The 22,359-nt window shown below is 45.8% G+C and overlaps 1 long non-coding RNA gene across 1 annotated transcript in view; it reads right to left on the bottom strand.

Annotated features, from left to right (window-relative positions):
• Positions 1-22,203, bottom strand: part of LOC142570976 (uncharacterized) — a 179,148-nt gene extending 156,945 nt beyond the window's left edge. The window contains exon 1 of the long non-coding RNA XR_012825727.1: positions 21,949-22,203. This is a non-coding gene — a long non-coding RNA (uncharacterized LOC142570976). The remainder of the gene's footprint in view (positions 1-21,948) is intronic.
• Positions 22,204-22,359: the final 156 nt, after the last annotated feature.

Here is a 22,359-nt window from a genome sequence, read left to right as displayed (position 1 = left end):
GTACGAGTCCGCGCACCTCCTGACCCTCGCTAGGCTGGGGTAGGACCCGGTCTGTAGCACGCGAAGGTTGGAAAACTGAGGCCTGTAGAGCTTGGCGTGGGGCGGGGGATAGACCCTCCTGTCGAGCTGAGGGTGCTTTGTAATCTCGTTGAACATATGGAGAGAGTCCTTGTGGAACCCTGCGTCCGTGTCCCTGCCCGCGAGCGGCGTTTGCCCGGCGCGGTGGGTGAGTTCGCGCGCACAGGCGTGGGCCAGCTCTTTGGCGTCGGGGATGACGGGCCTTCATGTGGGCCGGGAACCAAATGATGACGTCGGGAGCAACGCGCCTGCCGCAAAGCAGGGCGGCCGCCTCCCTCGAGACCGAACCCGTGGTGAAGGCTCCGACCGCCGGCCGAGAATCCGTGTAGATCTGTGGTCTGCTCCCGTACCGGAGGGCGAGGGCCACGCCGACCTGTTCCGCCAGTGCCGGGGACGAGCCTCGCACCGACGCGGCGTTAAAGAGGTTGCCTCTGTGATCTACCACGGCAGCCACGAACTGGTCGGACGAAGCGTTTACAGATACAGAACCGGTCACGGTTTACGGTTACGGTTTACGGCTTACGAATCGTTACGGTCGGTCGCGTTCGTGGACGCCAACACGCTTAGATTTTCAAAAATTTTGAGGACGCTTAAGCTTCGCCTTTAAGAATGAAACGCGACAGCATCCAAAGATCCCTGACCGCTTCTCACGCTTCCCGGCAACTGCAACTTCTGTAACTGTAAGGTTTACCGGGAAACGCTAGCGGCGAACGCTGTCTGGCAGAAAGGCAGAAAGGTGTCTGGTAGAGAGGCGAGCTTTCTGGTAGAAATGCGGATTCTTACGTGGGACACGATGCGGCTGAGGCGAGCGCCATCTGGAGGCGTGTAAGGAATCGGGCGCGCTGCTTTATGGCCTTTGAGATTTGTGCGCAAGGCCATGGCCGCTCCATTAATAGTAGAAACGCTGGAAAAGGGTTTGTGTTTTGAATTTCCACGTAGCAGAATTATGGTTTCTCGTATGCACAAATTGCATTCCGACGCTATCATGTCCACAGGTTGTGTCTGAGACGTACTTCACGATTTTCCTGACGCATTTAATCTCGAGAAATTCACTTAGTGCAGTAACTTCCTTGCGCTACTTGGAGGGCCTGCGTGATTTGGTATGCCTGGTGCGAAATGATTTTTGCCGAAGTGATGGTCAACGCTGGACGTAGGACACCGGATATTCTGCGACAAGAGGACCTTAACGCTGTCGCGTTTACAGTACTTATTTTTCACGCCACGCCACACTCCAAGTGATTCCGCAATTAAACCGAGAAACAGCTTGCGGACGCATAATTTTCGGCCAAGACCGTCGAGGAAGCAGCCATAATAATGAAAATTCCACTGTCAATTGTGTTTTGTCGGCGGATCCCTGCGGAGCGTTGGCTTCTCCGCAACGCATTGGATCCAGTTTTGACGAGGAGATGGCGCTCAGCGAATAGCGGCACTGGAATCGCAGGAGGCTGTGCGAGCTACGCGCGGAAAGCAGTCTTGCTCCCTAAAGGGATCCCATATAGCAACACTACGATGGATGGATGGATGGATGTTATGAACGTCCCCTTCGGAACGGGGCAGTGGGTTGCGCCACCAAGCTCTTGCTATTATACTGCTTAATGTCCTATACCTAGGTTAAACAGTCAAAAAAGAAAAAAAAACATGAACTACCACACCCAAATTTTCTGATCCCCCATTGCGAATTATGCTTTTGTACGCCTCCGTCTTTTGTCGTTTCCCTACTTTTCTTCCACCAATCCTCCAATCGCCTCTTACTAATGCCTATTGCGGACATGTTTTCTTCACCACTGCTCCCGCTGAACCCAAGCGCTTCAAGGAGGCCAATGGTGCCTAAATCGACCGCTGGGTAGACGTCTTCACATTCTAATAAAGCATGCTCCATAGTTTCCCTAGTTTTACCGCAGCAAGCACATGCTTCTTCTTCCTTCTTATATATCGTTTTATAGGTGCGTGTTCTAAGACATCCCGATCTCGCTTCGAAAAGTAATGAGCTTCCCTTTGAGTTGTCATAAATGGCTTCTTTCCTGATTTCATTTTTTCCTAGTAGTTACTCATGGCAGGTTTCTTTTCCATTGCCGCCACCCATGAGATTATTTCAACCTCTTTGACTTTCCGCTTGACCTTCTTTGTTGCTGTGTTGCCCATCCTACAGGCCGCATATTTGAGTGGTAAGCTTCCTAGTTCTTTTCCTCTACTGTGAATCAATGTTTTTCCTGTACAGATACATGAACACTCTCCCAGCCCATTTACTTTCTTCCATATTCCTCAGCCGTTCTGCATACTCAATTTTACTGCGAGCTTCCCTCACTTCAAAACTAGTTCACCCCATATCACCCTGCACAGCTTAATTTATAGTCTAGGCGGCCCACTGAGCTTTGGTTCCCGTCGAGTCCTGATTGTACCCCTGATTTAAAGCAAACAGCTGCATCTCCAAAAGTAAGTCCTGGAACCATTACACCTTTCCACATACCTCGGAGGACCTCGTGCCTATTGTACGCCCATAGCGTTCCGTGCTTCATTATGGCTGAATTTTTCTTCCCCTTCACAGTTATTGTTTTTTCCTGTGTTTCCATATATCTATTGCCTTCTTTTATCCATATGCCAAGGTATTTATTTTCTGTTACCCGAGGTATTTCCTGGCCCTTTACCTCCACTGTCTGTTCAGTGTTTTCATTGAATACCATAACACCTGATTTTCCAACACTAAATTTCAAACCTAAATTGTTGCCTTCCTGTCCACAGATATCAGCCACACGTTGCAAATAACTTTGCTTGTTTGCTAGCAACACGATTTCGTCCGCATAAAATAAACCTGGGAGCTGCTGCTCTGCTACTGTCCCGCCTATTTGTATGAGAGCTTAAACCCGATATTACTTCCTTCTAGCGCCCTCTCTATCCTCACCATGTACATCATAAACAACAGCGGGGATAAAGGGCAACCCTGCCTTAGCCTCTTGTTGAAATGAACTTTCTCCTCGCTCGTCATCCCTTCCCATTCAACGGAAATGGTATTTTCTAGCTAAATCTCTCTCAAAAGCTGTAGACAATCGACACCTAAGCCTTCCCCTTCCAGAATATCCCACAAAATGTTGCGGTCTGCGTTGTCATAGGCTCCTGTAATGTCTGAAAAGACCACATACAACGGTCTGCTTTCTGCTTTTGATATTTCAATACACTGAGTACGAACAAACAAGTTATCATCAAACGCCTACCTATTCTGAAGCCATTCTGAAGCTCCCCCAAAATTCCATTATTCTCTGCCCATGCTTGAAGCTTTAATTTGATTGCCTGCATTGCTAGCCTGTATATTACCGATGTAATGGTCAACGGTCTATACGAGTGAAATCTGTCTTTCTCCCCCTTACCTTCATAAATTAAATTCATTCTACTTTGTCGCCAACCGTCTGGTATTCGTCTATCTTTTAAAGTTTTTTTCCACTGCTTTCACCAGAGCTTCCTTACTTTTACGCATGCGCGGCGGCGAGGGCCATGTGGTGGTGCTGCAAGGAACACAGCAGTGCGCGCGGCGCTCGTGCTTCGCTGTGGTTGCTTGGCCCATTCGGAAGGGAACAGCCAGCTGGTAGCTCACACGGTCACAAAACCCGACGAGTTTCGCAGAGAAAAGATTCGCTTTTAAGAACCGCAGGCTCTTTGCCACAATTTGCGAACTAAATTTCGTCGTTGGCAACCCTTGTATACGCATAAGTAACTCGAAGTTTCCATGTTGGCAACTGTGCACATGCGCCACAGGTTGTAACAAAATTCAATGTAGCGTCCGAAGTTGTGCTACGGGAAACGTCGATCAATCATTTTTGTGGTCTCTTCCAATTCCGAGAGCACCATGGTATGTAAAAGACGCCGTTTAACAAGCTCTCGAGGCAGCCCTTTAGAAGCCCTTACATACCGTGTAGCGAAAGTCGCTGCAAGTTTCACTGCGAGGAGTTTCTCACATATATCTGCAGCTTCCAAGGCTGTATTTTGAAACACTTCGCTCCAGCACAGCCACGTGACATCTCGAGACAATGCAGAAACAAGCGAATATGCTGTATCATATGCGTATTTCTCTCTATCGCGCTGCACTTTATTTTGTTCGCCTCTGCGTAATGTTCTTAGATCACAAAGTGTGGAGCAATGTCCATCGTCAATAATAACTGCAGAAGCTAATGAGGAGAAAGCCTTCAGTGCCGTCCGGAACAGCAACGGCTTGACCGGACAGAGATGACGGCTGTAGACAAATTCAAATCATCCGTAAATGCAAAAGTAGTTTAGTTTTGCGGAGATATTGTGCCAACTAAATGTGATGACAAAGATGGTGATGGTAAGTTACCAGAATGGTGGCGTCGCAAAAGACGACAGAATCAACATAGACAGGCTCACTACGTTCCGTGCGCCCGTCTGTGTCTGTCTGTAGACGTGGCGGTAGAATTTATGCCGATTTCATGCTCTCTTCATGTGAGGGTCATTTGACTTCTCAGTTTGAGCTCACTGCACGCCTTTGGAGAAAGATTCTGCGCACGTTCACCACACTTCTCATAATATAGCGGTAGCATTTGGAGACCTTACTAAACTTCGCCATTGCAAATTCACCCGACTCAGACGGCCATTTTCTACAACCATAAATGTACACGTCACGAAAGAGCTTGAAAAGTAACTTTTCAGCATTGTAAGACGGTTTGAAATTCATTAATAAGTATTTATATTGGTTTGGCAACAAGCCCTTTCATTTGCCTACAAGATAGAGGATCTATAAATTTTGGATTTTGCTACGCTTGGCACAGCAGACATGGTTTGTTCCTCTTTTCCGACCCTCTGATGCTAACTCGGAGCCGATAGAATGAAAATGTACGCCTGTATTCGGTGTGACAAAAGAGAATCTACGGAAGCAGATGTTGTCTACGTCGATATTTTTTGTTGCTGCCCTAAATGATTCCCCCAGGGCGATTAGCCCCCCAGAAGGAGTTTAAAACTACACGAGACAAGAACAAGTGAAAGGAACAAACAATCGAACACACACATTCGATGACATAATGACAATATAACTTTTAGTGAGCATACATCACAAAAAGAAAACAAATAGCACCACCATTGGCACCCTAAGCAGCGTAATGTTGCGGACACTTCAATGCGCACATGAAGAGCTGCGGTAAAAATGCGTTGCGGGCACTCATTTGCTATGCCCCAAATGACAATGGGTTTGATGTGAATTAAAAAAAAGTAGATTGCTAATTAGAAATATGAGCAAGGTTTTGCGGAGGGGCTAGAAGCGGCCGCCAAGGGTTAAAATGAAAAGGTTAGTTATTTATTCGTTATGCGATAGCTATTATCTCGACACTGTAGGCGAATATCCGCTGACGTAGTCGCCATCGCCGTCGCCGTGATGTTCCAAAGTGCAAATGCGATAACATCCTATCGTTCCCCGCAGCGCCACGTGCTGAAAAAGCGCGAGAAGGGGAGCCGAGAAGGATGGTGGCTTGATGGACGCCATCTTCACGCTCGCCCAGCGTTGAGCGCAAAAGGCGTGAGCGAGGCGCTAAGGGAGAGTGAGGGACGCAGGTAACCCTGCGCCCCACGTTGGAGGAAGTCTGCGGTGGCTGCAAAGGCTGCGAGGGCCGAGAAGGTTTGTGGCTTCGTGTGCGTTGTGTTCCCGCACCCCTATAGTGTTCGAGGCCGCGTAATCTCACGTTTCGAAGACGCGCTGTAGCAAAAGGCAGCAAGAAGCGCTCGCCTACCGCGGCCGGCGAGCTTTATCACGTCCGACTTCTGACACCGAGTGCCCGCGGACATTGAGTGACATCTGTTCATGTTTGCCTGTGCACGCGTGACACCATGCTTATTAATTCCACTAACAACTCATATTTACTGCAATTTATATAGCCCATAAAACTACTATCGTTACTTACTACAACTGTGTGATTTCGCGACAGCTGTCTGATATCGTGGGGGGGGGGGGGGGAGTCGTGTTAATATATGCAAATATAGGTCGCTAAGTACACGGAATGAAATACATCTAATAAATAAAAATCTAATACAATAATTATTAAAATTTTTCATGCATATAAAGTGAACATCATAAACCAGTAATAGAGAAATATAACTTGACGCTTTCATATCAGAGCAAGCAATGTTTGTCTGAACTAAACAAATCTCGCGAAAATAATTTCTCAAAAACAGATGGCATTGGTGTGATAATTTCATACGCAACTCATTCCACTCGTGCATTGTCTTGGGAAAGAAACACTGCCAGCATAGACCATTGTGGCGCTTGCACTCTTGTGCTTTAACGGATGATCTAATCTGGATGGATGATATGTGGATTATTTATTTGTATATACTGGCACAAATCAGTCGTTCCTCTGTGGAGATGGAAGAAACGTTAAGCCGTAAGTAACTTTATCGGTTCTTGAGAAGCGGCGATCCTAACTGTACACGTATTTGTGATGACCTCTGAACAAAATCATAGGTCACGGTAAAAATAAAAAGAAAGAAAGAGAGAAAGAAAAACGGCCAGCGCGTTTCTTTACTCGCTGGAGCAGATTAACGGACCCAATTATTTCTGAATCCCTGGCACAGCAACGGTATTCTTGAATTAGACGTACATTTGGAAAATGAAGCGTTTATTTCTCAATTTCGAAAGCGTTGATACTTCTACGTTATGAATATTTTTTTATACCACATCTTGATTGTGTAAATGCATATTAGATGAGTAAAAGGTTGATTACGCATCTAAGGCAGGAAACCAGCTGAAAGAAACAGAAGAACAAAAAATAACGTGTTCAGCGCTGCCTTGCGTTTCTCTTACGTGATATGTTTGCTTGGTCCGTTTTCCCCCGTGAATATGAATAGAGTCTTCGTGTTCACATAGCACATGGAACGGCGCCGAGAAACCCGTATAATGAAAATCTAAAATTATCAAACTCTTACAACAGCTGCATGCTTGGCATTACCGTAAACGCAATTGGTTTTAGCGCTGGTAGACAGGGAAAAGAGAAAAACGAGGACCCCATGGCGCGCTATCAGGACTATTTACGGTAACAGATGTAGCTTTAACGAGAATGCGCACTGCCTAACCAAGAACTGTGATTAAACTTTGATGAAAGCTCTGATCCTTATGTAATCATTGCCTCCGAGGATATCCGCTTGAGGTACGCTTTCTAAATATTTGCCCGGCCTTCTGCAAACAACGCTAAACAGGAACACGGAAGACGATTTCGGACTGCATTTGCACGCGAGAAAAGGAACAAAAAAGTAAATAAAAGCGCGAGTTGCAGCGTGTTCAACGCAATCTTAAACCGTTGCCTTCACCCGGGATCAAATTTTCAAAGCACATCTTAACAGTCTCGGGCGAGCGTACGGCGGTTTGCGCAGCTGAGGAGGAAATCTGTTTTCGTTGTCTCAAGTGACGCTCTGGAACGCACGAGCACAACATTTTCTTTTTTGTCTTTTTTGTTACTGGGGCATGCGTGTGCGCTTTTCCTGGCGGACTGCTGGACCAGCCTTGCGTGACATCAAACATGAAACACTCGGGTGAATATTTCATTGTGCTTCCCGCATGCAGCAGTGCAAGAGCAGAGCGTGTTTGCCGTACTTCCTATGTCTTAGCCAGTGCTGCAACCTTTCAAGATAACAGAATTCATCCACAACACCGCACGGGTAGTTTGTCCATTTCTTACAAGTGAACATGCAGGTGCCAGAATATTCATGCCGAGAGAAAGTTTTGTTTTGCCATTCGACAGAGTGAAGCAACCAATATACTGGAAGCAGTCCGTTTTCTCTTAGGACGTGTAGGTATAAGAGTACTAAAAAGAAAGTGGATCTGAACAGAAACACGAAAGACCGGCGGCAATATTTTTCAACCCACGTGTATCATTCTTTGAGAAACAAATATATTTCATTGCATTTAGTATGTATTCTGCGTCCGGCAATAATATCTGATCACAACATTATTATAGCCAGAATCGGTGACTCGGCCGTGCATAAATTCTTTATAAGGGTAGGCACCTCAGCGCCATCTCGTCAAAGTAAATCAGTCCAAAATGTTAGTAACGTTGTCCATAAACAATGTTCTTGTCAATTCTCCGTTTGTCAAGTACAAACTACCACACGTCTTCTCCGTTTTCTTTTTTTCGCCAACTCCGCAAGCTGATATGCGGTTTTTTTTTCTTAAGTAATATTGTACACCATGCAAGTTCTGCTTCATTTCTTTAGTTATTCACAGCGAGAATGTCAATGGTCACTTACCGCTGCCCGCTATAGGGAGAGTGGAAACGTGCTTTCGACTTTTTTCCGCCTCCTCCATCTTAATGAATTGAGAGAGATAAAATTTTATTGTGTTTTATTGTATGATATTGCATTCTATTGTATTGCATTGTTTTGTATTGTATACTTGATCGCAGGCAGGACGTCTCATAGACCGCACTCTTTCGTACTTATTTTTGCTGTTCCGTGCTCTGTAGAAAAGGGGGTATGGTCATTGCGTGAGGCAAAGTGATATTTTGAAAGGTTGGTGTGACGCTGAGTGAGGAATCATCCACATTTTAACCTAACTAGCGTAAAAGATGAGCACATCTTGTTGAGTTGCAAGTTGAAGGATATGTATTTACTGAGGTGGCGCTTTACTGATTGCGCTTCGGAAAACCAAAGGTGATGCTATCATAACCGCTGTGCTCCCCCCCCCCCCCCCCCCCGGAGACTAGTGCCCCAAATATTATCTATTTCTGTGCTTTATAAACGTACAAACAAAACGCATCACCTCGTTAATGCCAAAACTTGTGATAATAAACGAAGGAATCTGTAAGATAAAAAAGGGAAGAAAAAGAAATCTGAATGAATTCCTTGAAAATTGAGAATAGTTAAGGTCAGCCACTATACGAATAAAACAGCCTTTGCGCGATTCAAGTCGCATTCGATTCTAGGATTCGCTATCCCAAGTTCTAGAATATTCGTTTCTAATTAAATATAAGAGACAATCATACTAACTGGAGTATAAAGGAATTAATATTTGTTTTGAAAACATATACATTTCACAGGAAAGGGAAAGTGAGCAGTAGGCTGGCAAGTGCTACCGGAAGGGGAACAACGCCTGCCTACCCTTCAGGAGAGTGGAGACAGAAACCTAGAAATGGAAGATATGAAGAAAAGGAGGAAAGATGAAAGAAAGAGCAAGATGTCAAATCACAAAAAATAAGGTAGAACACACAGTACAGGTGACATACAGTAGGGCCAGTAACCCCCCCCCCCCCCACACTGCAGGTCCCGCCACTAAAGAATGTTAAATAGAAGAAATAGCACCTGAATTGCAAACGTGAATGGAGGAGAGAGAGAGAGAAGGCAGGAAGGAAAGGCAGGGAGGTTAACGAGACTGAATTCAGTTTGCTACCCTATGTATGGGGAGGTGCGGACGAGAAATGAAAGAGAGAAGACGTGAGTCTTTATCGTATTTAACATGCAAGCTAGGCGCAGCATGTCTACAGTTGATACCAAACGAGAACGTGGTGAAAGTGGAAACCAACGCTTAAACGAGTGAACTTGTGTTTTTCAAGGCGACATATGCTTTCCTCGCCACAGTATATATAAGTAGGGTTCTTCTAAAGGGGAAAAGGGGTAATGCGGGTGAACGCGGCGACGAGCGACAGTGTGTTAGCGGCAAGGGTGTAGAATTGAGCATAATCGAGTGCTACGTAGAAGGCGGTGACACAGTCGTCTGTCAGCCGCGTGCCAACGACCGTGTGTCAGCCGGTGGTCACCGGCATTGTGTACAACACTCCTTTATTCTCAATTCTACACCCTCGCCGCTAACGCACCTTCGCTCGTTGCCGCACCCACTCGCCGTACCACCTATCCCCTTTACAAGAACCTTACCTATATATACTGTGGCGAGGAAAGCATATATCGCCTTGAAAAAGACAACTCCACTTGTTGAACCGTTGGCTGCGGCTTTCGCCTTGTTCTAGTTTTGTTCTTTGTTCATCGCCTTGAATTTCAATCTCCCGCCTTCTGCCTTCTCCCTGTTCTCCCTAGATGTCTACAGTCGGGCACTCAAGTCTGTTGCCTTCAGCTACTGAAGAAGCGCTCGAACGGCTTTCTGGGCTGCTGAACTGTGAGACCAGGCTTCCAGGACCATTGCTTCTGTAGATGGCTTATCGTCCAGTTTTTTTCAGACACGCTGAAGAGTCTGACGTTGATTATCTAAGCGAGAACCGTGGCACAGAATATGAAGTTGCACCGAGTGGGGAATATAGGTTAGTGCTGTGCTGGTGTAAGCAATTACTTTGCTTGATTTGCCGCATGTCGACGCCATAAAGGCTTCGTACCTAAAGAGCCTTAACGATTTTGACACATTTGGTTCACAAATTGCCACAGTAGGAAATCATTTGGCAAAAACACATTGGCGAAAACACGAGATCGGTGATCTAAGTCCTCTGGCATTTCAGTGGAAAATCATCGCACCCGCAATTCATCACGGAGTGAAGGTATTGGACGAGCCATTGCGCATACGCAAGATTTGCAAGCACTGGGCTCAGGGCATCCAACATCCAACCGCTTCGAGCTGTTGGAGTATTCAAATTATCCACAAGCGTGCGAATAGCATTTATCAAAGACTTGATCATTGTCACAATTCGGTGGTCATGCACTGTCAGCTCATTTGGGTGAGGTGCGGAGCGCCGTGGTGCCACTCCTTGCTGTACTTTATCCACAGGGCTTATCCTTAGCAGTGGTAGCCATGCTTCATCCACAGCATTCTTTTCAGCTGCTTCATTATCATTGCAGGGTTTGGATACATTTTGCAGCGGTGGTGGTTCAACAGTAAGAGGCTTTGTGGGAGATGTATTCGGTGTGCGGAGAGCAGAATTCCTCGATGAGCGTCTGCGACGACAATGACGTCGCCTGACGTCAGCAGCTGCTTCTCGATGAGTCGAACTGTCCCTCACCTATTTCTTCAAGACGGAGAGTTCCCGCTTAGCTCTTGGACATTCCTATGATGAGGCGTCGTAGGGTCGCTGACAGTTTGGACACTTATAAGTTTTAGCCTGGTAGTTGTCTGCAGAATGAAGATGAACGTCAGTGGAGAAAGAGAGACCGATACAAATGAGGACTGTTTCGAACTGTGGAACGCTTTTCAAAGCTCTGTAGTGAATAGACGAAATATTTGGGCACATGAACACTCCTTATGCTTGTGCTTGGAAGATAATGCAGTGTCTTGGTGTCTGTGTGAACTCTAGATATTTGTTGCTTTTCTTTCGTTTACCCTCCCTATAAATGCCTGCATTAGAGGGTTGACATATAAATAAATAAATAAATAAATAAATAAATAAATAAATAAATAGAATGATTCTGCTGTACGAGGGCCGCGTTGTCGCGCTTAGCCTCCAGCTCCTGAGCGAAGGTGTAGTGAAAATAACTTCCGCTCAATAATATTTATTCATTCAAGAAGGATGCCTCACGTTTGGACAGCGAATACGTACGAATTGCTCGTGTCTAGATTTTGGCAAGGCAGTTGATCATTTGACCACGCTCACAATATACGCGCCCTTATAACCCAATCTGTGGCGCTGCAGTATCACACTTCTGTAAACTAACGCCACAGTCTACGTGCGTCTGGTAAAGCGCTGTTGCTTTGTTACATTGCTCCTCTTGCCTATGACACACCGGACGACCGAAAGCAGTAGTTTCTCATTTTTAGGCTGCTCAGTTGACCGGACGTCCATATTGCGAACGACATGACACACGAATGTATCGAATAATGTAAATACGCTCTATAACTTTCTTATTATGACACTGACCGTATACAAACCTAACATTTTAGTTTATTCGGGAGTGAGAAAAATATAAAATTCGGTTCGCCATTCAAGGGTCACTTTTCTCTGATATCCGTATTTCATTCCACTCGGCAATTACACCATTCGAGCATGACTAGAAAAAAATATTGTAAGCGACAAAGAAGACAAACAAAAGCACAAGCTTAGCGGGAAAGTACATTACAGAAGTTAAGGAAGAAGCATTCTTAGGAGTGTTCAGCCCCAAACAATCAACGGAAGTACACTCACGTGCAATATGACTTGCCCCACCCTTGTTCGTGGTCGAAGGGGCTCCAGGGCTGCGCGACGGCTCTGGCATGCGAAATAGCGGTTTAATAAATACCACTCATTGAAGCTGTGTTTAGCTCTGGAACTTACCCTGTGCCTGCGTAGTCGCACAGTCTTGGAGCTCCTTCGACCACGGGAACCGGTGTTGCAGGTCTTATTACGCGTGACTGTACATCTATACGGCGCCCCAGTTAACGTTAGCCAAGCTGTTTGGCAAAATAAAATAAAATAACGGTGCAAAATACAATTGCAAGATCTACGGTGTTGGGTCATACGTCTTCTGAAAAACGATCACCGTAGGTCTAATTATTGCATCGCGCACGGTGCTCTTTTAATTTTTCTTTTTATTTTTCGTTGAACAGCTTGGCTGACGTTAGCTAGGACACATGGTAGACCACCGTCTAGAGCAGCTGCCTCGTCGTCAACGTGTCGTGGCTGAATACACGAGACGCGTGCGCCTGACCACGACGAGGTCCCGGTAAGGCAACGACGCCAAGCGCGTGGTTCTGGCGGGGCTGGCACCTTCCCATGCGATACAAAACCCGCAAATGCAGCATGTCGAATTGCACGGCGTGGCATACAGCGTGCATATGCGTAAATATATGCAGAACCTCACGGCAACGTCGACGGCGCGCTTGAAGCATCCCCGCAATTACTATCGCAACAATAAGAGGTGCTCTTGGGGACAGCTCCGACACGATGGAGGGGAAACCGTGAGGAACGAATGTCCGCGTATTTTCACTGGTTTCGACGTGCGAGGTGCCTTCCGTACACAAGCAGATGCGCCGATGGACCTCAGTGCTCTTCCAGAGTTTTTCCATGAATGAATATTCTATAGTCAATCTGCGTATTGATTACTGTAGCCATATTCTCTGTGCATGCTGAGAAAAACCTAGCCGCAATATCTAGCAAGCAGTGGGAGAATGGAATTCATTAGGCGTGTTTGCTGTTGCTTAGGTCAAAAGAAATGTAATTGCTGAACACCTACAAGGAGGCAGTTTACGAGCGGCAAAAATGTTGCTTTTGTTTCTGCATGCTTATGTGCGTATACCTCCAGTTTTTTATGGTGGTTTTATATATGTTGATTGGCGTACTTACTCCCACTCCTGTAATAATCGCTATAATGAATGGACAGTGTCTTCATGAAACTAAATGAATGAATGAATGAATGCGTAAAAAATTATCATATAAGCACACTCACATCATATTAGACCCACCAGTAACATGCAGGGCGGCCCAGCGATCACGTACCGAGCTTTCCTTTTTTGTTTTTGTTCTTTAATTACGGACGCCTTCTGTGGGGTTGAAACCGATTCCACGTCGTCAGCAGCAGCATTAAGTGCCTCGTATTTATTTGCCTTCTTCCTAATTATTATGCAATACCAATTTAACTAAGAATGTAATTGCTATATATACGGCGGCCCGTCGACATGGAGTGTCCGAGCCCCCGACTTCAGAAAACATCCATTTCAATTGTTCGCGACGCGCTATATTTCACGAGGCTCTTTCTTTCTTTTTTTTCGCGTGTTAAGCAAGGCCCGCGAAAATATAAAAAAAACGTACCACGCGAGTACGCGCTCGCGAGCAGCGACGACAGTGCTCTTTAATGAGCACAGTGAGAAAGCAGGCACCCATCCTCTAGCGCATCATTCCGCACGGCGAGTCGGGTTCGAACCGGTTTTTGTGCACACGGCACTCGCCGCCGCTGCATGATGGAAAAATCGCGCGCGCGCACTAACATGGCCAACACCAAAGCGATAACAAGGGCGCCGAAGGCGGCTTGTTAGCGGAGGGGATTCCTTTTTATTTAGCTACAAACTGAAACAACGATGAAAGGCACAACGACAAGATAGTGGGGAAAACGTTCATATGCGAGCAAATCCATGCTAATAAAACTAAAAGACGCTAAGTTGATAACTCCCATAACGTTATCTTATTTCTCTATACTTCTTTGTTACGTATTGGCGCGCGCCGGATGCTTGAGAACCGGCACAAACGCGACGCGCTGTGCAAGGTGGTGCGTTCAGGGCAAGATGTTTGCTTACCCTCGGAGGTCGCTAAAAAGCGCTTTCGTCACAGTCCCGTGGTATATTTTTGTATTTTCGCGGGCTTTTTTTTTACGCAGGAAGAAAAAGCCACACAAATACAACGGTTCTACAAATATAAAGTGATATTTTTTGAAGTCGCTCTAACGCCTAAGGTTGGCTTGTCTGCCGTAAATGTAGCAACAAAGAGAGAGAGAGCAAGGACAGGAAAGGCAGGGAGGTTAAACAGACGAGCATTCCATTTGCTACCCTACACTGTGGGTGGGGAAAGGGGAAAGTTAATTAATACATATGACCTAATTAATTAGGAAGAAAACAAGAACTATGGGGCACTTCACGTTGCTGCTATTACCGACATGCAATTGGTTTCGTTCGCATAGTACGCGTAAATTGCTTTTTTATTTGTTTTTTAACATGGTGCAGCCTAGTTGAGACATCCTAGAATGTATATTTGAAGAAAAAGCGCTTTTGTGCAATGGAATATCTCTTTGATTTTCTGCAACAACACAGTTGTCGTTAAGATCCCCTCCTCCGGATTCATTTCAGTACGTGTAACTAACTAGCAGCAGTTTATAAACAGAGTAGCATTGTTCTTTCGCACTGTCTCACCGTTTCTGCATCGATGCTATACCATTATCAGTTTATGAAAGGTTACGATATCTACGGAAGGTTTGTAAATCCATAAGTTGGCAAAATGAACAGAACTCACTTAGACTCAATCGCAAGTTTTATGTTTTGTTTAGGTTCAGAGCCAAAATTCCTCTCAGCCAGACTTACTCGGACTCAGACAGAACAAAATTCTACTCAGCCGGGCTCAAAAGGTCTCGCCTACCAGAATCAGACTCAGGTACGTCCAATTGGCCTGGGTCTCAAGCATTAAAAGACCTTCCTTCATACGAGACCAATATATAGCACGTGCAGAGGGAATACAAATGCAAAACCATTCATGATAAGGTAGGCACAAGTCTAAGAAAGGTGCTTATTTCGTGCGCAACACAATATCTTGTAAAGAAGAAGTAGGAGGTGCCATCTTGGTAGTGCTGGAAATAACTTGCTTAAGAGGAAGCTTTACCTCGGGAGCTCCTATCTAAGTACATATAAAAGGAGCATTCGTTTGCTCGACAACCACTACACCAAATTTGGCGAGGTTTGCTGCATTTAAAAGAAGAACTTAAAAACTAGTGACTGTTAGTTTCGAATTTTTATTTAGGTCATCACTTTTTATTAAATATTGGCAATAATAGAAAATTTTCTGAAAACGAAACTATCAAGTTTACAACTCTGTAACTCAGCAATAAAAAAATGACATCACAATTCTGTGAATTGCATCTAATAGCACATCTAAAGCGGATAAAATTGATATGTTACACATGAATTCTAAAAAATTAGTAATATGAATATATAGTTTTTCCAGAACCCTTGTAAACAACGTAACAAATGCACGTAGTATATAAATCGACACATCCAATTTGTCCACTTTGAATTATTTATTGGATGCCGTTTACCGAACCGCGATATCTGTTCTTGATGGAGTAATCTTAATTTGTAAACTTTGTGGTTGTATCTTTTTCACACTTGCGAATTTTTGAAAAGCTTTTTAACAAAATTCAGGTCCCAAATCCAAATTCCATTTCCAACATCCACTAGAATTTTACTTTCTCTCTCAAACGCGACAAATTTCAATAAAATCGGTCCAGTGGTTATCTAATAAAAACGTTTTGGCGTTTTACATGTATTTGAACAGGACGCGTCGGAGGTGGGCCCGAGCTAAAGATTCCTCTTAAATGTAGAATGTGCTAGATGAATGATTAAAGAATATGGCAATTCGTATTTCTTTGTTACTGCACGCGTTTGCGCATGCACGTTTTTTTTTTTTTTGTCAATTGGCTCGCACGTGCGTTTCTGGTAGCTCACAGTAGAAATAGGTCCTCAGTTCCTGGCATGGAGCGGTATGAACTGCTTCGTAAGCAAAAGTGGACGCCGCTAATATTGTGCACAAAGAAAACTTCACTTTACGTCATTCCACTTCTTAACTTGCGATTTACGATATCACCGCGGATGGTCTGGCTCGCACACTAAACATATTTGAGTTGTCGGACATGGCGCTAAGAGTTTCTTAAGTCCTGGTCGGCGCAACAGAATGAAAAGCAGTTTCGTCTGTCACACCATATGACGTAAGTGTCCATGCGCACTATTTCCAGCAGTGACACTGGTGACTTCCATATTTGCTGTCAGTCGTACTGAACGCGAGCATCAAACGCGGAGGAACAAAGAAACTCAGATGGAGCGTGACGTGACCATCTTGAAGCTTAGTCATAAAAAATATATAAATGAAAGGCTCGTGGAAAAAAAGCCTTCCCCGTGTGATGCACAGTCACTAATTTCTAACCGCTGAGAACGCGGAGTGTTCTGAAGAGAGAGCAGGCAGGAGAAAGCAAGACGAGTATCGGTTGTGGCGATGGCGCCAGTAACCGCTACCGCGCACCAAATAGTTTATTAAACAGGCGAGGCAAACCATGCAGGGAATAAAGACCTTACTCCCCAAGAATCCTCTCGGGGATGTTCCTCTGAGAGAAGGGGGAGGGAACGGCGTCAGAGGAGGCGGCCTTGCCAAAGTTATATAGCTGCCTGGCGCCCTGCCCCCTCCGAAATTATTCTTTTTTTTTTCATTTTCCGCGGGACAGAAGTGTCAGCGCGAAAGTTACGTCACCAACGTTCGATCGAACTGCGATTCACAAGAACACTGTTGAAAGTTCGAATCTCACCTCATCGTTCTCGAAGCTTGCGCTAGACACTGAGCATTTGGAAAGCCCAGTAGCTTCGCAGAACAGACGTGAGGTTTCTGCAGATGTAATGGCTAAAAGCAGCCAAGAAACACTGTGTATTCAGAGAAATAATGTTAAGAATCGCACCTAACGTTGGGTTTTATTATCCGAACAACTTAGGCTGGTCCATTAGAGCATACACTGGAGTCGCCTTCATACGAAAATACAATCGTCTTCCGTTTTTCCCATGATAATAATTACGTGGCAATTGCCAGGTATCAGCGCACAACGGGTGTGAAGAAGCAGGTGCAGCGTTCGAATCTCGCGCGAGAACGCGAGCGGCAGCAATTATGCCTAAAAATGCGAGATGTAGCAGTGCCCTCGCTTTGGCTCTCAGCTGCACCAGAATGAGGCACCTGTAGCATTTCTACAAGATTCATGCCCTGCGAGACAATAAATAATTTTGCGCTAGTGTAATTAGCGCTGGCGTGCGCGTGCGTGTGTGAGTGTGTGTGTGCGAGTGTGTTTCCTCCCAGCTTCTGTCATCCCTCACCATCTCACCAGGAGTAGCACCAAGTCCGCCACGGTGGGCCTAACCTCTCCACGTATTAACACCAAAGTGCACCGAAAATTTGTCCCGTGTACGGGCGTCACACCGTCATCGTCAAGCTAGTTTCCTGGCATCCGGCCGAGATGACGCTACTTTGCCGTTTTGCGCGCTCAAACTGGAACGCTCGGAAAAATTCTAATAGACGTTGTTGCCGTGCGCGCGTCATCTCAGCGGAACACCGGTCGGCGGACGGGCCGGGAGGCAACCGGCGTGCGCTTTCTGGTGCGACCACAAGAGCAACACGAAACGCGATCGGCCATGACTATGCACGGTGTGACCGCGCCCCGCGGTTTTCGTTTCCTTCGTGCGCGTGCTCTCGCGTCCGCGGCGGCGCGGGGGTATGACGAGCGTCGCGCTTTCGCTCACTAAGAACGTGTGACGCCGTTTCTCCCCATAAGGAATCGCCGTTACACTCGCACACGGAATCCCCGCACCAGCGACAGATGATGTAGGCGTAACGAAGCCATCAGTGTCAATATGACGGTGAGCCCTGTAGCTAGTGTTAACACGCTCTAGAGAAAAAATATGTCAGTACTGGACAAGGAGAATTTCTCTCCTTCTTGAACCCAGGCACTAAAGTGACGATGGAGCACGAAGGAACTCTCTGCGGTGGCTTTATCGGCATATAAGGGCTTTGATAATTCAATGGGAGCAAGCTCCGCACCCCAGGACCGCTGCCTGAAGCAAGTGGATGATCCGGCAGTCTGAAGGCAAAGCACACGTGTACTCAAAGAAACTCCGGCTGCAGAAAGATTGGAACCGATAGGCGTCTGGTTTCTGCGAGGGTTCCTACACTTGATGCGTTTTTCGGCAGACCGACGCGCACCCTCCGGACTTTTGCTTGCAACCCTAGTGAGTGCTTTTATGTTGGTTTGGGAAATAGCCTATGGAACAGGAAGGCTGTATCGTAGGAGACCTTCAAAGAGAGCCGTATAGATGCGTAGCAGAGGATTTACGGAGAGGCTTCCAGTGTTGCTTGATAGCATACGGAAGATGCTCGCGTATGACCCAACTTTGTTTTAGTATTCGAATATAGGGCATCAAGGTTATTAGCCGGTCCATTGTCATGCCCAGGAACTTGTGACTTGACGCGTAGCAAATGGGAAAGTGTACAACCTGTAACGTGTACACGGCGAGACATCATGCCTAGTGAAAGCAATGGCGGCACACTTTTCTGGCGACATCGTTAGGCCTCGTGCAAATAAAAATTTTTCAGTAGAATTGATTGCTTTCTGCAATTTTGCTCGTAGGACACGTCTTTTGCGAAAACAGCTCCATATACAGATGTCATCTGCATACCGATAGATTTCAAACGAATTGGGAATGCGCTTCTACAGTGCAATAAGGGAGATCTTAAATAAAGTCGGAATTAAAACACCGCCCTAGGAAACTCCTTGATGCACTGTGTGCGGAGCTGTATCACCTACTTCTGTGGACATGTAGACTGATGGATCAGTGAGCTAGTGTAACATGCAGCCGCCATATACGACCGCCAACTCCAACGGAGTTCAGATCTTATAATATTGCCTGGTGAGTCTTGTTATCAAACGCTCCCATGATATCGAAAAGTACGCCAATGGTGACGTTGCGTGGAGCTTTGCTGAGTTTTACGCAATTCACAAGGCTGATAACGTTGTCTATGATGCTGCGGCACTTTCTAAAACCTGACATTTGCTGAGGGTAGACATTCATATTCAACAGTAACCAGTCTGGGCGCGTCAATACCATCTTCTCCATAAGCTTTCCCGCGCATCTAAGAAGAGCAGTCAAGTTAGGCCGAGAAAACTGAACGACTGTACACTGATCAGTGCCTTTCACTAGCACGGATTTGACATTTGTAGAGCTCGCCGTTCCTTTGAATTCCTTTATGTTGTTTTAGCAGTCGATCGAAGACGACAGAGACGGCGCGCCAAGGTGAAGTTTCGTTTTACCGATCAGTCTCTTGGGGCGCGTCACATCAGAGTTCTAGGCGTCTAGGGATGCGTTGAATTTAACGCGCCGTTCTCTAACAGGTATTAACTATCCAGTTCTCATCGTCCGTAGCTGTTTGCATGATATATTAGCAGTTCTAGCGTTCAGCAGCAATAGCCTTGATGGGCTCTGAAATTATGAGGTATACCTACCAAAGATGAGACGACCCATAGAGAGTTGTATACGCTAAGCTTTCGCTATCAGGCTGCATGGCCTATTGCCCAAAAATATAAGTGGCGTACGACGAAAAGTGTAGGTCACATATCACATACCGATCAACAAATGAAAAGGCAAAGAAACTCATAGTCACTGATCCGGATGGGTCGTCAAATAAAAGCGTGTCTGATGGTAAATAGGCGTCGATGGCCAACTTTTGGGGTGCACAAATAAAAGCGGTCGAGGGAAATAAATTGCGAAGCATGATGTTGGGAACACATTGAACGTTATGTGCCGAGTGGCGTAGGTGTGGGTTCACGAAAGTGTCACGGAAATATACGAACGAACGCGCGCAAGCTGTTAGTATAGTTGTGTGTATATCGTACTGGACTGTACCATACGCGTTTATTTGATGCCTTTGTTTTTTTGTCCGTCTTTATTACATGCACTTTGCGACAAATTCCCCGAATATTATGTGCCAGCGCTCAGCACAGACATTCTTATATTATATTATATGGATGAGATAACCAAATAATTTTACTCTGCGACGCTGGAGCAGAGAACGGCTATTACTGAATTTTGTTTTGCGGGAAGCGCAAGGGTTGCAAAGGCATTTTTTTCCTTACATGACCTAAATTAGAATGCGCGCCGCCGAAGGGTGAGTCAGTGTTAACCTGGTGCATTGCTCCCTCCATTCTACTTTAAAGGAATGAAATTATATTGCCCACCAGGCCAGATAAGGAAGACGAAAACGTCACCCACAGGCGTCTTATCGTATGAAATATCACGCCCGCGTGTGGAATGAACCTGGAACCGGGAACTGGCAGGGCGTGCGGCGTGGCCCGTAACGACAGACACGCCCTTATTACCCTCATCAAATGCGAAGCGAGAGATATTTATTACGAGAGAAAAGCTGAGAGCTACTTCCACGAGGGAGTCATATAGCGCGTGAGCTTGCACTTATACTCGTTTCCTTTTCCTTTCAGAAGTTATGTTCTGGTTCGAGTGTCGAGAGATTTTTAGTACTTTGCAGCTGCCGCGTATTCTTCTCTTCCTCCCTCACTCTCTCTCTCTCTCTCTCTCTCTCTCTCTCTTTTAATGTCCGCAGGCGGATCCGCTATGGCTTCGACAGCGTATTACCCCAAAACGCTATTGTGTGTGTACTGTGCCAAATTACTTGCAACTATTTTACGTTGTCGTTTTGGCATACTTATATCCCAGTCACGCGATCGCTTCCACTGGACATTAAAGCTAAATGTCATTCAATACCGCGTGCCTAATTGCTTTTTACGTGTGAGCTCGTGAAAGGGAGCCGATGGGACTCGCAGAGGTTAATGATTTTTGGTTTTAATGGTCTCTGAGATTGGGCGTTTGATTGTGGTACAACAGAACCGCATTTTTTCATAATACATTTAAGATAATTTGATTAGGACGCTTAAATCATATAGATTCTTCAAAGTAAAGGAAAAGAAAATGAATCGAAAGAAAGAAAAGGACGCGACCAACGCGGAAAATAGCTATATAAAAGTCAGGTAATGATTTGGACACAAACGGGGCAGTTTTCTATGAAATGAAAAGTTGTTTTGAGTGGCAGAAACTGAATCGATTGTAGGATATAATGTTACGTCATAGAGGCTGATATGGCTAAATGCTAAAACACGAGCCCAATCACAGCTATACAGTGAAGACTTGCTTAAGTCGACGCTTTATATCTTCGCTGCCTACACTTAAAGCGCAAAGGATAACACACTGCGCGCGTGTCTGGTAAAGCAATAGATCGAGCTTCAGCCTTAGCGAGAATCAAACAGGTGTCAGCCTTCAGAGCTAAGAAGGATAGCTTTACATGAATAAAGCCGATTGCCGGTCGACAAGGAACACGCAATTTTTATATAGCATGTATATCAGTATACGAAACTAAAATTCTCGATAACTATAAACGCGTTTCAAGGCCCACCTTTATTGCGAAATGAAACTGTTAGTCCTCTTCATGTCCAGATAATCTGCCCGTGTAGGAAACAGCAACTCGATGTCTGCCTTGATCAAACTGTTAGCGCACGCACCACTAAAAAAAAAAGTAATATAGGTCTCGCCTTTCATCTTGAATAGGACACGCAACTTCAAGTCACATGGAGCAATCAACGGGCCGAACACATACGGACAGACACGTGCACAAACTTTTTCTTTTTCTAAACGCAAAACCTGACCAAATGCACAAGCAAGCAGACTCCCGAAGTAGTTCTCACCTGTCTGGACGTCGTCGAACGCGTCACGGGCAATGAGAATCAAACGCGCACGCGGAGTCTCCAACTTGCATGGCACTCACTCGCATAAGCACACGCAGAAGAGCTCACGACAAAAATGTGCCGCATAGTATTCCATTCGGCGACGACGATTCAACGCAGTTTGACGGCTGGCTCCCGGCGCCCGTCGTTATCCGTCGCGCGAAGGTAAACTTGGCGCCCCTGGCTCCGACGCCGCAAACAAAACAGCCCGCTCCGGTATCCAACAGAAGCATCGAATAAACGGGCCAGGCGCAGGGCGAACGGAGCGAAAGCGGCGAGCAATCACGTGGCTGCCGACCGTTGCTCCAGGTGTCCGCAAGATGGCGAGCTCGGCGCGAGCGACGCCACTTCACCGGGAGCTTTTTTTGGACG

Source organism: Dermacentor variabilis, chromosome 2 (genome assembly GCF_050947875.1).
Source record: "Dermacentor variabilis isolate Ectoservices chromosome 2, ASM5094787v1, whole genome shotgun sequence".
Taxonomy (NCBI): domain Eukaryota; kingdom Metazoa; phylum Arthropoda; class Arachnida; order Ixodida; family Ixodidae; genus Dermacentor; species Dermacentor variabilis.
The sequence above is the reverse complement of the archived record's forward strand: the minus strand, read 5'-3'. Positions and strand labels throughout refer to the sequence as shown.